We start from the raw sequence: 13,268 nt of genomic DNA, 5'->3' as shown, positions 1-13,268 counted from the left end.
TTTGGCTGCGTGAGCTGCACGTTATTGATAACCTAGAACATCTCATAAAATGGCTTGTTAGCCTATAAAATCTGCCCCTTGCTGATTTTTTCAGTCAGAAACTGGAATATCCCAGCTGTATTTTAGCTATACCTGCCCACTTGATAGCCAAGGTGACCCAAGTCTTCATTATTATTTTCACGGTACCCAGGTGTTCAGCATACATAGTTATCTAATTTGATGCCTATCCTTATCTGTTTTTTCTAAGAAATAACAATTAACTTGATTTCGAGATAGCTGCAATTTTACAGTAGCTTGTGGTAACCTGCCCATTTCAAACCTAACTCTATTCTTCCTGAATAGTAACACCAGCTGGCACTAACACTAACATCCCTGGCGCTAAGTTACAGTGCGAATTCTGTAATTCTGAATAATTACAATGTGTGAACCTGGCTCTACGGTTGGTAAAATATAGTTTACAGTTGTTTAAGGTGTAATCCAGGCCATTGAGAGAAGTGATCTGGAATCATAGTTGCAGAACAATAAATGTTGCATTAAGTCCTCCTCCTCCTCCTCCTCCTCCTCTTCTTCCTCCTCCTCCTCCTCTTCCTCCTCAGATGCAGAGTTCTGGCTCTTTTTTTTTTTTTTTTTTTGCATTTATATCCCGCCCTTCTCCGAAGACTCAGGGCGGCTTACACTATGTCAAGCAATAGTCTTCATCCATTTGTATATTATATACAAAGTCAACTTATTGCCCCCAACAATCTGGGTCCTCATTTTACCTACCTTATAAAGGATGGAAGGCTGAGTCAACCTTAGGCCTGATGGGACTTGAACCTGCAATATTGCAAGCAGTTGCTGTTAATAATAGGCTGCATTAGCCTGTTGCGCCACCAGAGGATCTTGCTCTTTTGCCAGCTTCATCCATTGTTAATTGATGTTGTTGTAGGGCAGTGATGGCTAACCTTTTTGCCATCATGTGCCAAAAGTGGAGGCAGCCCGGGGGGGGGGGGTTGCGTGCACACGTGCCCACACCCATAATTCAATGTCCCCCCCCCCGTGCCCCACGCATGCACGCACAACCCCACACCCCCCCGTGCTCCCCCCTGCTTTTGGCACACAAGGGCAAAAAGGTTACCAGTGGGGCCAATAGGCCTGTTTTTGCCCTCCCCAGGCTCCAAAGGCTTTCTTGGAGCCTGGTGAGGGTGAAAACAGCCTTCTCCCCGCCCCCCAAGAGGCCCTGCGGAGGCTGGAAACTGCCGTTTCCTGACTTCTGGTGGGCCCAGAAGGCCCGAAAATCAGCTGGCTGGCTCACACGTGCGCTTTGGAGCTGAGCTAGGGCAACACTCACATGCCCATAGATATGACTCCGCGTGCCACCTTGACACACGTGCCATAGGTTCACTATCACGGTTGTAGGGTGTCTTTGATGTGGTCTCTCCAACTTCTTCTGGGTCTGCCTCGTGTTCTTTGATCACCTCCTCTTTTTGCATATTCCTTGAACTGCATTGAATCCTACAATATTAAGACTTGGCTGTATAAATCCTGTAGGGCTGGGTATGTTTCAGAAAGGATTCCTAAGAATGGATCTGGAATGGGAAGAGTGCGCAGACTGGCCTTTATCTTTTCAAGAAACCTGGGGGGGGGGGAGACCTGCCCACTTTAAAGAGCTGTTCCATGGTGTGTGTCTGAACATATTCCAAAACTTGTGTCCAAAACCATTTTCAAAACAAGTACAGCCCTCGTACAAAACATACGGAACAGTATTGCCCAAACCATAGCAGATGATCAAGAGTTGCACGTACAAATCCTTCATCTTATTAACATGCTTGTGCAAGTACTTTTTTTTCTCTCAGTCTCTTCCTTGCTTTCATGTGTTCAAATAGTGTGGTAAGAGCAGTTTCAACAATTGGTTGCGGTTCCTAGCAAAGCTCAAAAGCTGCTGATGCAACTAGTTGGATTTTAATAGATCATTGACCCATCTATAAGACTCTGACCACTTTACAGATAAAGAGGTAATGTTCTATTGGCTGCCCATATACGGAACATATTGAGAAATGGTGTAATAATTAACTGTGCTAATGGAAATGTGCCTTTTCACTTCCAACCAGGACATGTGAGTGGCAGATATTTTTCCCCCATTCAGTAACATTAACTATTTTTTAAAAAACTGTATTGCACGATCAAAATGTAACTAGAATTTCAGGTGGCCATTAAGCCCCCAGGGAGATGCAGAAACGTTGAACCAAGGGGACTCAACAGGTGGTAGTACCTAACTGGCTGTAGCTTAGTCTAAAAACCAAAGTAGGGGTAGATTTAACTGGAATTAATGGAAGACTCCAGCACCCCAAGACATGCCAGGACTATAGGCTACACTGGCAATAAGAACCAAAAAACAGGAGGAGGAGGAGGAGCAGAAGGAAAGGAGGGGGAGGAGGAAGAAGAAGGAAGAAGGATAACTAACTTTCGCCAGCCATGCCATATGGCATATTTATGGTCAAAAATATTTTTGGGGTTCACTGAACCAATCTTGCCAGGTTAGACTTGAGTAGAAAGGCAGGATATTAGTTGATTAGATCATCAATAAAATCCCCCAGAAGTCAACTGGGCTTTTGGATTGATGGTGGTGGATCATCTGTACTGGTCAGCCCTTTGTATGAAAGGTGGCCTTCTCTGGCTACTCTCTGTTGCATGTCTACTTTGACCTTCAGCCTACTCTTTATCCAAGAGTACTCTATGTATTGCGGTCTATAGAAGTGACTAGGCAAATAATCCCTGTCTAGGGATGAAATGACCAACAAGGATGTATGTGATGAAACCCAGGTTAGGCCTCTCATAGCTGCAATTATCCAGATTTCTTTCGCTTGATTTTATCTAAGAACTTGAGCAAATTGTTTGACCAGTGCTGCAGTGTGCTCGCTCAACCCTTGTCCTTTTTGGCTCACAGCAGCAAAGCCATCAAGCCTCCACTGGAGGATGGAGGCTTCCTAAGTATAGTGATCAAACCAGGTTAGAGACCACCTTTTTTTTGGCCACACATGATTGGGAGCTGGAGGCCAAATAGGGCCAGAGCATACAATTGTTCCAACGCCTTCCTTTGCAAGACTAAACTTATAGTTGAACTGTGCCCTCCAGGTTTCTGAGCATTCCATCAACCGAGGGCCCAGGGTAGGGGTGGAGGGGTGGCGGTTGTAATGAAAGAGGGTCTGGAGCTGAGAGAGACCACTGTTCCTCAGATAGCCGGCTGTGAATCCCTTCTTGTGAAGTGGGGCCATAAGAATCAGATGGGTCTGTTGATCGCGTACCTGGCTCCTTGCTACGTGACTACAGCCCTGCCTGAGCTGCTGGAGGTGCTTGCCGGGGTGGCTGTTGAGATCCCCAGACTTTTGGTCATGGGTGATTTCAACTTGCCATCGGCCGGCTTGTCGTCAACAGTGGTTCAGGAGTTCCAGGCTTCCATGATGGCCTTGGACCTGATTCAAGTAACGGATGGCCCTACTCACACGGGGGGATCCGCGCTGGACCTGATTTATATCTCTGGACAGTGGTTTAATGATCTGGTAGTAAGAGATTTAGTGACGATATTGGTGTCATGGTCAGATCATTTTCTCCTCCGCCTAGACTTTCAGACCGCTACTCACCACCGCAGGGAGACGGAACCAATGCCCTGAGAGGTTCTGGACGGAGCTTGGGCCGTTTCCTGAAGATCTTGCCCACGGCACGATCGAAGAACTAGTGGCGGCCTGGGAACAGGCCGCGGCTGGGGCTTTGGACCGTGTCGTGCCTTTGCGGCCTCTGACCCGGCGCAGATCTCAATTAGCTCCTTGGTTCTCTGAGGAGCTGAGAGAGATGAAACGCCGGAGAAGACGCCTAGAGAGTGTCTGGAGGTCCAGCCGCTCCGAAGCTGATCGGACACTAGTTAGGTCTTTTTCAAAGACCTACCTAGTGGCACTGAGGGTGGCGAGGCGTTCTTACGCCTCCTCCCTCATTGCGTCGGCAGATAACCGCCCGGCTGCCCTGTTTCGGGTGACCCGTTCCCTCCTTCACCAGGGGGGATGGGATGACCCCTTGCAGGGACCTGCCGAGGAGTTTAGCAGTTATCTATACGATAAAATCGCTCAGCTTTGGGATAGCTTGGACCAAGATTGCGATGATCCGGATGAGATGACTGAGAATAGAATAGAATAGAATTTTATTGGCCAAGTGTGATTGGACACACAAGGAATTTGTCTTGGTGCATATGCTCTCAGTGTACATAAAAGAAAAGATACGTTCACCAAGGTACAACATTTGAGACGCGTCTTGTTGATGTTGTTTGGGATGAGTTTGATTCTGTGGCTCCCGAGGACGTGGACAGGTTGCTGGGGAGGCTGCATGCCACTACATGTTTACTGGACCCGTGCCCCTCCTGGCTGGTGCTGGCCACTCAGGATGTGACATGAGGCTGGCTCCGGGGTATTATAAATGCTTCTTTGATGGAGGGGGTCTTTCCTGCCGCCTTGAAAGAGGCGGTGGTGAGACCCCTCCTCAAGAAGCCTTCCCTGGACTCAGCTATTTTGGGTAATTATCATCCAGTCTCCAACCTTTGCTTTGTGGCAAAGGTTGTAGAGAGTGTGGTGGCACAGCAGTTCCCTCAGTACCTGGAGGAAGCTGTCTATCTAGACCCGTTCCAGTCTGGCTTCCGGCCCGGGTATAGCACGGAGACAGCTTTGGTCGCGTTGGTGGATGACCTCTGGAGGGATAGGGGTTGCTCCTCTGCCCTGGTCCTGTTGGATCTTTCATCGGCTTTTGATACCATCGACCATGGTATCCTGCTGCGCCGGTTGGAGGGGTTGGGAGTGGGAGGCACCGTTTATCGGTGGTTCTCCTCCTACCTCTCCGACCAGTCGCAGACGGTGTTGACAGGGGGGCAGAGATCGGCCGCGAGGCGCCTCACTTGTGGGGTGCCGCAGGGGTCGATTCTCTCGCCTCTCCTGTTCAACATCTACATGAAGCTGTTGGGTGAGATCATCAGTGGCTTTGGGGTGAGCTATCATCTGTACGCTGATGATACTCAGCTGTACTTCTCCACCCCAGGCCACCCCAGCGAAGCTGTCGAAGTGCTGTCCCGTTGTTTGGAGGCCGTACGGGTCTGGATGGGGAAAAGCAGACTCAGACTCAATCCATCCAAGACGGAGTGGCTGTGGATGCCGGCATCCCCGTACAGTCAGCTGCAACCGCGGCTGACTGTTGGGGGCGAGTCACTGGCCCCAACGGAAAGGGTGCGCAACTTGGGCGTTCTCCTGGATGGACGGCTGTCGTTTGAAGATCATTTGACGGCCGTCTCCAGGAGAGCTTTTTACCAGGTTCGCCTGGTCCGCCAGTTGCGCCCCTTTCTTGACCGGGATGCCTTATGCACGGTCACTCATGCTCTCGTCACTTCTCGCCTGGATTATTGCAATGCTCTCTACATGGGGCTACCCCTGAAGTGTACTCAGAGACTTCAGTTAGTCCAGAATGCAGCTGCGCGGGTGATTGAGGGAGCACCACGTTGCTCCCGGGTAACACCACTCCTGCGCAGTCTGCACTGGCTACCTGTGGTCTTCCGGGTGCGCTTCAAGGTTTTGGTTACCACCTTCAAAGCGCTCCATGGCTTAGGGCCCGGGTACTTACGGGACCGCCTGCTGTTTCCACATGCCTCCCACCGACCCGTACGCTCTCACAGAGAGGGTCTTCTCAGGGTGCCGTCTGCCAAGCAATGTCGGCTGGCGGCCCCCAGGGGAAGGGCCTTCTCTGTTGGAGCACCTACCCTCTGGAACGAACTTCCCCCCGGTTTGCGCCAACTACCTGACCTTCGGACCTTTCGCCGTGAATTGAAAACTTATTTGTTTATCCAAGCGGGACTGGCCTGATTTTTAAATTCTAAATTTTAAATTTTTTAATTGTAATTTTACTGGGTATTTTACATGGTCAATTGGACGATTTTAATTTCGGCCTTTTATTGAATAAGCTTTTTAATTGCTATTTTAATATGTATATTAATTGTTTTAATGAAGGCTGTACACCGCCCTGAGTCCTTCGGGAGAAGGGCGGTATAAAAGTTTAATTAAATAAATAAATAATAAATAAATAAATACTTCAAACTAAAAAAAAATAGTTTGAAGTAGGCTTAGCAATAAGTTTAGTCTTATAGAATAGTCAGAAATCATACTGTGTTTCCCCGAAAATAAGTTTCTGTCTTAGATTTTTTTGAAACCCGAAATAAGCGCTTGGCCTTATTTTTGGGGAGAGCTTATTATTTTGGGGCACGTGGAACAAGCCGGGGCTCCTCTTGCCATCTTACCTGATTTCCAGCTCTGTCTCCCTAACCCTAACCAGAGGAAATGGCAGGGACCAGCTAGACATGCGTTTAAAGATTTTCAGGGAGGGCTTATTTTAGCGCATGTGCTCAAAAGCCCAATTGGGCTTATTATCAGGGGATGTCTTATTTTCAGGGAAACACAGTAGTACTAATTTTGACACAGACTTCAGAGGATAATTAGAACTGCAGAAAAAATAATTGCTACCAACTTGCCTTCCATTGAGGACCTGTATACTGCACGAATCAAGAAGAGGGCAGTGAAAATATTTGCAGATCCCTCGCATCCTGGACATAAACTGTTTCAACTCCTACCCTCAAAACGACGCTATAGAGCACTGCACACCAGAACAACTAGACACAAGAACAGTTTTTTCCCGAAGGCCATCACTCTGCTAAACAAATAATTCCCTCAACACTGTCAGACTATTTACTGAATCTGCACTACTATTAATCGTTTCATAGCTCCCATCACCAATCTCCTTCCACTTATGACTGTATGACTATAACTTGTTGCTGGCAATCCTTATGATTTATATTGATATATTGATCATCAATTGTGTTGTAAATGTTGTACCTTGATGAACGTATCTTTTCTTTTATGTACACTGAGAGCATATGCACCAAGACAAATTCCTTGTGTGTCCAATCACACTTGGCCAATAAAAAATTCTATTCTATTATTATGCAGTTGAAGAACTGCATAGAAGTGATATGGGTAATCTCTATTCTGCTGTTTCTAGTTGCCCATCCTTCTGCAAGGGGAACAAGCGCCTCCTATTTTCTCCCCTTTCTTCATATAGTCTGGCCATAAGGACCCCAACTATGGTCTCTCATGGCCTGGTTCACCCAACATTGTTCTGGTCTGTCTGCTGTTTGCAAAGCAAAAGAATATTTCAGGACTCATTCTCCTCCTCCTCCTCCTCCTCCTCCTCCTCTTCCTCCTCTGAGTTTACTGGGAGTAGAGTTTGGGCACATTTTCTGCTCCACCATCAACTTTATGAACCTAAAGAGATACTGAGACCTTCAGTAAAATGTGCTGTCAAAGAATGAGATTAATTTCAGATTTTTGAGAGGTTGCAGGTCAAGTTTGCAGGTGGAGTGAAAGTCACACAGTTGTTGGGAGAGCTTTTTATCAAAGGACACTTGGAGAGATAAAAATAAATTATATTCTTTCAAAATTCTGATTTTTTAAACCAGGAGAAGGGAAGTTTAAGTTCAAAATGGCTGCACTTGGTCTGGCATCTGGGTCTTCTAGAGCAGGGGTCTCCAACCTTGGCAACTTTAAGACTTCTGGACTTCAATCCCAGAATTTGCTGGCTGAGGAATTCTGGGAGTTGAAGTCCACAAGTCTTAAAGTTAGCAAGGTTGGAGACCCCTGTTCTAGAGAAATGGCCCCCAAACATTTGGGCACCAGGGACCGGTTTTGTGGAGAGAGGTTTTTCTATGGACCAGAGGGGGCGTGGTCTCCTGTGCTGCCTGCATCCCGTGGATGGGGCTTCCCTTGTTTGTACGGCCCAGTTTCTGGCATGCTGCGGTCTGGTGCCGGTCCACAGACCAAGGTTTGGGGACCCCTGTTCTAGGGGAAATGCTGCTCACGTTTTTTATTTCATATTATTCATAGAGTGGCTTTATTGATGTTACTTGTAAGCCAGCTTCAGGAGGCCTGTCTTTGGAATGAGGGGAAGGGGGATATAAATAACAGGAATAGTTTGAATTTGTGAGGGAGTTCAATTATTTCTGTTTCTGAGTTTCTAGTTGCTCCATTTATGAATAAAAAAAATTAAATGACAACCAACTTGTCCAAGATGTTAAGCTTTTTATGGATCTTGAGGGGGTCCAGGCCACAATTATAATTCAAGAAAGAAATGCTGGTGAATGATATCCTCAAATTTGACTTTTAACTCTCATGATCTTCAAAGCTCTTTTGAAGTTGCAGAGTTGGACAGTGGACCAAACCCTATTTTCTTTCTTCCCTTCTTTTCTTTCTAATAAATATTCTAAACAGAAGGGGGAGTGGTTATTAGAGTTACTGGTAATTCTGCAATCCTTGTTCAGCCTTGTTCTTGGCTTAGTGATGGTCTGTCCAGGGACAAATTTGTGCTAAATCTGAGAAATTGTATTTGGTCATTTCCCCTCAGGTCTAGGAATAGAAAATTTAAAATGATGGTGTTCTTCATGTAGAAGACCAGAGCTAAAATCTGCCACTTTGACTTAGTCATCCTGTTTGTTTACAGGGATCAGAGATAAATGCTATCTGGAATATAATCAGCATTCACACAAAACAGCAGTGTGATAATATCTGGCAAGGTGGCCATGATTGGCTTTTGTTACTCAAGAAGGGTTATTTGACAGGTCTCAGAAGATATGTCTTTTCTTTCACTATGCCTCTCCTACGGAACAGCCTTCTCACTTCCAAATTTGGCTTGGCTTCCCCCAGGCCCTGAGTTGGGAGAGACTTAATGACTTAATTCATCTAGTTGCCTTATACCGTGATGGCAAACGTATGGCACGCATGCCACAGGTGGCAAGCAGCACCCTCTCTGTGGGCACGCAAGCCGTTGCCCCAGTTCAGCTCCTCCACGCATGCGCCTCCCGCCAGCCAGCTAGTCGTCAAGTCTCTGCCACACATGTGTGGGACAGGGTGCATGCACAGGGGCCATGTGCACATTGCATTTTGGGGGTTCACACGTACTTTGGGCACTCGGTCCGGAAAAGGTTTAGCCATCACTGCCTATTCAGTTCATGACTTATCATCATTCATAATGGTAATAACCAATAAAGGTCAGTCAATAAAAGTAGTTCAAAAGAACAACATGCCTGTACAGTGAACAGTTTGGAAAACTAGTGATTGTCTAACGAAGAGGACTAGGAATGACATGATAACTATCATCTAGAACAGTGGTCACCAACAGGTGGTCCATGAGAAAATTGGTGGTCTGCGGCGCACCCGGGTGGAGGAGCTGCTCCCGGATAAGCAATGGCCAGTCCTGTGAGTAGAGCTCTGGAAGATGGGACTGGCCAGGCAGCTCATGGTGGGGCTGTAAATTTCCACTGTTGAGGGAGGTTCAGGCAATTTGTAACTTTGGTCCATGAGAAAATTGGTGGTCTGCGGCGCACCCGGGTGGAGGAGCTGCTCCCGGATAAGCAATGGCCAGTCCTGTGAGTAGAGCTCTGGAAGATGGGACTGGCCAGGCAGCTCATGGTGGGGCTGTAAATTTCCACTGTTGAGGGAGGTTCAGGCAATTTGTAACTTTGGTCCATGAGAAAATTGGTGGTCTGCGGCGCACCCGGGTGGAGGAGCTGCTCCCGGATAAGCAATGGCCAGTCCTGTGAGTAGAGCTCTGGAAGATGGGACTGGCCAGGCAGCTCATGGTGGGGCTGTAAATTTCCACTGTTGAGGGAGGTTCAGGCAATTTGTAACTTTGGTCCATGAGAAAATTGGTGGTCTGCGGCGCACCCGGGTGGAGGAGCTGCTCCCGGATAAGCAATGGCCAGTCCTGTGAGTAGAGCTCTGGAAGATGGGACTGGCCAGGCAGCTCATGGTGGGGCTGTAAATTTCCACTGTTGAGGGAGGTTCAGGCAATTTGTAACTTTGGTCCATGAGAAAATTGGTGGTCTGGCGCACCGGGTGGAGGAGCTGCTCCCGGATAAGCAATGGCCAGTCCTGTGAGTAGAGCTCTGGAAGATGGGACTGGCGAGGCAGCTCATGGTGGGGCTGTAAATCTCCACTGTTGAGGGAGGTTCAGGCAATTTGTAACTTTGGTCCATGAGAAAATTGGTGGTCTGCGGCGCACCCGGGTGGAGGAGCTGCTCCCGGATAAGCAATGGCCAGTCCTGTGAGTAGAGCTCTGGAAGATGGGACTGGCCAGGCAGCTCATGGTGGGGCTGTAAATTTCCACTGTTGAGGGAGGTTCAGGCAATTTGTAACTTTGGTCCATGAGAAAATTGGTGGTCTGCGGCGCACCCGGGTGGAGGAGCTGCTCCCGGATAAGCAATGGCCAGTCCTGTGAGTAGAGCTCTGGAAGATGGGACTGGCGAGGCAGCTCATGGTGGGGCTGTAAATCTCCACTGTTGAGGGAGGTTCAGGCAATTTGTAACTTTGGTCCATGAGAAAATTGGTGGTCTGCGGCGCACCCGGGTGGAGGAGCTGCTCCCGGATAAGCAATGGCCAGTCCTGTGAGTAGAGCTCTGGAAGATGGGACTGGCCAGGCAGTTCATGGTGCGGCTGTAAATCTCCACTGTTTAGGGAGGTTCGGGCAATTTGTAACTTTGCAGCATAGCCCTCGCGGGCTGGAATGAGATAATGGTGCAAGGGGGTGTGTGGCAGTGCAAGCGGGCCAAAGCAACAGTTGGCGGGAACCCCAGGCTGTTTCTTCCCCCTGCTGTAGCTTCCTGTTGGCTGAACCCACCAGTGGCTGTCCCCACCCCTTGCCCTCCCTTCCCAGTCACTCCTCGCCTGGCAAGGAAAGGGGGGGAATGGAGATCAGTGGAACGGTTTCCCTCCAGAAGTTGTGGATACTCCATCCCTGGAGGTTTTTAAGAAGAGATTGGACAGCCATTTGTCCACAATGGGATACGGTTTGCTTCTTGAGCAGGAGATTGGAGTAGAAGATCTCCAAGGTTCCTTCCAAGCTTGCTATTCTATGTTAAACAACTTTAATAAGTTCAGTGGGGGATTTTCACCAGCCAAGAGGGTTCTACCTTGTAGGTGCAGACCCATAGAAGGCCCAATTTTTTTCCTGGGTCTAGGGCAGGGGTCAGCAACCCGCAGCTCTGGAGCCGCATGTGGCTCTTTTATCCCTCTGCTGCAACTCCCTGTTGCCGGTCAGCTCCACAATTGCTATGACCTTCAGTTAGGACAGGTAGAGGAAAAAGGATGCCACGCTAGGAGGAGACTCTATGGTGGGGGAAACCAGTCTTCTGGTCAGCTCCAGAATTCAATGAGGGGCTTCCGGTTAGGACCTTTGTGGCCCTTTGAGTGCTTAAGGTTGCCGACCCCGGTCTAGGGCAACATAAATGTCCACCTAAAAGTAGCAGCAGGTGATGTCAGATCTGCTTCAAGGGCCCTGCAGAAGCGAGTCTACAGATTCTGGAACCGGTCCCAGAAAACAATTGACAGAGATACGAAATAGAAGGCCATGATTTTCATTTTGTTGCCTTTTTGCTTAATGTGTTCTCCTTCAAGTAATCTTCCAAGAGTGTTTTGTTGAGCAATCTCAAGATTTCCAGCAGTTCCAATAAATAAATACATGCATGCATACATACATACATACATACATACATACATACATACATACATAATGTACGTACGTACTAACTGAGCATTCTGAAATTTTGAAAACATGAAGTTACAAATCTAAAATAAAATATCCCCTTTGTCCTAGTAAATGTAGTTTATCTACAAATGAGAATGAAGTGGAATTTCATTTTTATTTTTGCCTGAGATATTTACTTTTGTTATTCCTTTTTTTACTTTTGAACTCTCCCAACAGATAGCAAATTCCATCTTGCTGATAGTAGATCACTGCCTAACATTTCCTCATGTCTCTTGTTAAACATAGCATAACCTTTAATCTGTGATTGGCTACACCTGATACGCAACTGTTTATGGAATTTTCCCAGGATTATAATACAGAATAAACATGTTTGAGCTCAATCAAACCAATTTAACTCCTACAGATTTTATTTAAATATTTAAGCATTAAAATTGTTAGTTGAAACTATTCTTCATTGAACTTAAGAGTTTCTCTTTTTTTTTTTTCCTTTACTTGATCCTTGAATTCTCATCTGTTAATTCCATTCTTGGTTTATTTGGTTCGGTAATCTACAAATGTTTGTAGTGATTTCATATTATACTTTACTGCGATGAAAAAAGTTGGAAGTCAATACCTTTATTTTTCTTCCCTGTTATCTTACACCTTTCTTTTTCTTTTCTTTCCATTCCTTGCTTTCCTACTATCTTTATTTTCATTTTCATGTTATAGTATGATAATCTCAATAAAATGTATAGGAAAAAAAATAGGAGAGGGAAGGAGGTTTTTAGAATTTTGTCTGAGATGGCTTGTAACTTACCAATGTTGCCACCAGATGGTCTTTGTTCTTATCTCTTCTACCTTATTACTGTACTTCCTGTATACTGTATTAATAAAATATTCTAGGTATCGTGTCTATGGAGATTCTCCCTCATCCAGGTCATGGCTGAGCCAACGGTGCTTTTCCAAAAGGTAGCTGGACTTGTTATTTTCCTTGAAAAAGTTTGGCTTCTCATCCAAAGAGCTACTTCAGTTCAGAATGAAAGAAGCTTCTTGGATGAGAAGCGAAATATTTTCGAAGGAAAAAAAACAACCCAAGAAAAGTCCAATTGCCTTTTGGAAAAGCATCTTTGGGTCTAGGGATCAGTTGTCAACTGTCCCACTCAGTCGTCTAGGAAAGAAAGACTCCTGGCGATTTGTTTTGCCAAGAGTATACTTTACCGAAGCTTAAAATGGTTACAGAAGTAGCGTAAGCTGGCTCTGGGGTTTCCCCATGTAAACAACAGTTCCCAGCATTGCTCTCTTCATCTTTTTCGGCTACATTTATTTAATGACTATAAGCCAGGGATGTCAAACTCAAGGCCTGGGACCGAATCCGGCCCGTGAGGTACTTAGATCTGGCCACGGGGCTGCCCTAGAAACAGCGAAGGACCAACCCGCAGTGCCTCTGCCAGCGAAAACAGAGGTTTGGAGAGGGTTGCAGGAGATGGTTGCAGCCAAAAACGGAGCTTGGGAGCCTGTTTTTGTTGGCAGAGTGCTCGAGCCACCACAGGCGCCCCCGACACGAGTAACGTTGAGCTGACAATGGCCCCTCTGCACCCCCCACGAGGTCAAATACAATCCTGATGTGGCCCTCAGTAAAATCGAGTTTGACATCCCTCCTATAAGCAGTTTTAAGAAAGGCCTACTGGAAATCC

At 46.8% G+C, this 13,268-nt stretch overlaps 1 protein-coding gene across 9 annotated transcripts in view; it reads left to right on the top strand.

Moving 5' to 3' along the window:
- The window catches only part of SHLD2 (shieldin complex subunit 2), a 60,176-nt gene that overhangs the window by 27,646 nt on the left and 19,262 nt on the right, over positions 1-13,268 (top strand). The window lies entirely within an intron of this gene.

This window comes from Ahaetulla prasina, chromosome 6 (assembly GCF_028640845.1).
Source record: "Ahaetulla prasina isolate Xishuangbanna chromosome 6, ASM2864084v1, whole genome shotgun sequence".
In the NCBI taxonomy this organism is placed as follows: Eukaryota; Metazoa; Chordata; class Lepidosauria; order Squamata; family Colubridae; genus Ahaetulla; species Ahaetulla prasina.
This window is presented reverse-complemented; position numbering and strand designations above follow the sequence as displayed.